This window comes from Erythrolamprus reginae, chromosome 8, assembly GCF_031021105.1.
Source record: "Erythrolamprus reginae isolate rEryReg1 chromosome 8, rEryReg1.hap1, whole genome shotgun sequence".
Taxonomy (NCBI): Eukaryota; Metazoa; Chordata; class Lepidosauria; order Squamata; family Dipsadidae; genus Erythrolamprus; species Erythrolamprus reginae.
Genome location: NC_091957.1, coordinates 15016097 through 15018221, shown reverse-complemented (window position 1 = coordinate 15018221; position 2125 = coordinate 15016097).

Below are 2125 nucleotides of genomic sequence, written 5' to 3'. Positions count from 1 at the left end.
ACGGAAAGCAGCTGCTTTCTTTTCCGGCACTGCCTCACGCACGAAGGGCAGCTGGTCCTCAGGCAAGCCAGAAACACAGAATGGGTGGTGCCACACTCATGCTGGGCAACGTGGCTCCATGTACCTGAGTCCAGTCTCAGAGCCCCACCTGGATGTGTGATGGAGCACCCGCACCTTCCTAAAGCCGGCCGCCCCTGGTGGGAATGGCTCCCACGGCCAGGAAGTTCCCCCGTCGTTCTCACATGTGGCTCCCGTTGCTTAGTTTCCACCCGTGGTTTCTTGTCCTGCCTTCAGGTGCTTTGGAGGAGGATTTGACCACCTCGTCTTTGTAGGAGCCCTTCGGATATTGCCATGTCCCCATCACCAGTGTTCCCTCTAATTTTTTTGGGGGGGGTGGGCGGAAAAGTATAGTGTCTGAGCGGCAGTCCCTTTGGGACTGGGTGGCACAGAAATAATAAATAAAATAAAATAAAATAAAATAAAATAAAATAAAATAAAATAAAATAAAATAAAATAAAATAAAATAAAATAAAAAAATAAAAAAATAAAAAAATAAAATAAAATAAAATAAAATAAAATAAAATAAAAAAATAAAAAAATAAAATAAAATAAAATAAAATAAAATAAAATAAATAAAATAAAATAAAATAAAAATAAATAAATAAACAAACAAACAAACAAATAAAAAACCCACCCTGTTTTGCCTCAGAGAATTTCAAAATAAAATACTGTACTGTGTGTCTATAACCGTGAGCTCATAATAGGGCAACTCTATCAATATCAAAATGCCACTTAAATAGTTGAGCTAGTTTCAAACTAGATTTTGATTTTCTTTCTCTCTTCCTTACTCCCATTCTTTTTCTTTCTCTTTTCCTTCCTCTCTTTTTTCTATCTGTTTCTCTCTCTTCCTCTCTTCCCCCCTCTCTCCTTCCCTCTCACTCTTTCCCTCTCGGCTTCTGGGCAGGTTTGGAAAACTCTTGAGTTGATGATTTTTAAGTGAGCGATTGCTCACTGCTCAGCTTAGAGGGAACTATGCCCACCACCACTGCCGCCGCCCCCCAGTCCTTCTCTGCGTGCCCAGTTCCTGCCATTTTTCTTCCCGTGTTCTTCACTCTTTCCAGGGGACGGGATGCAGCATTCCAACGGGGGTCTTCCTAAGGCTTTGTGAAATGGCACTAGAACCGGGGCCAGTCTCTCTCCCAGCCAGCTGGTTGAATGTGGCAGAGGTTGGTGGGTATGTGCCAGAAGTGAGGGAGGGGGGTGGAGGAGGCAGGGGAATATTCCTCTCTGTCTTCTAGTGCAGTGTTTCCCAACCAGTGTGCCACGGTACACTAGTGTGCCGCGAGGCATGGTCAGGTGTGCCGCGAAGAAGGAAGCTCAGCTTCTGGTCTCGCAACTTTTTGCTGAGAGTGCAAAGGGCAAAAAGTTGTGAGACTGGAAGCTGAACTTCCTTCTTTGCTCCTTTCAAGTTTTTCGGCAGCTGTGGTGCCCCGCCCGGAGCTTCCCTGGGGGTGGCAGCAGGTGAGCTTTGGTGCCCGGCGGGAGGGCAGAGGTAGCGGGAGGGCGGCGGCAGCAGTGGCACCAGGCAGTAAGCCGCTGGGCCGCAGCAGGGTGGTCGGCTGCGAGCCAGAACTCCAGGACAGAGGCACCGATGGCGGCGGCTGGACATGTTGCTGTATGCCGTACATGCTGGCCTTGCATGGCTGGCACTTGCCTGCTGGCTGGGCCGAGACGGAGGCTCCAGCCACACGCCCATGCCCAGCGCAACACCAGCATGTACAGCATCTAGCAACACATCCAGCTGCCGCTGTCGGTGCCTCCGTTCCGGAGCTCTGCCTCACAGCTGACCACCCTGCCGCCGCTTCACGGCTACTGCCCAATGCCACTGCTGTGGCGTGGTGTACAAGAAAGAGAGAAAGAAAGAGAGAGAGAGAGAGAAAGAGAGAGAAAGAGATAGCAAGAGAGGGAGAGAGAGAAAGCAAGAAAGAGAGAAAGGGGGAGAAAGAGAAAGACAGCAAGAGAGAGAAAAAGCAAGAGAGAAAGAGGGGGGAAGGAGGGTGAGGGAAAGACATAGAGGGAGGGAAGGAGGGAGGGAGAAAGAGAGCAAAAAAGAAAGGAAGGATGG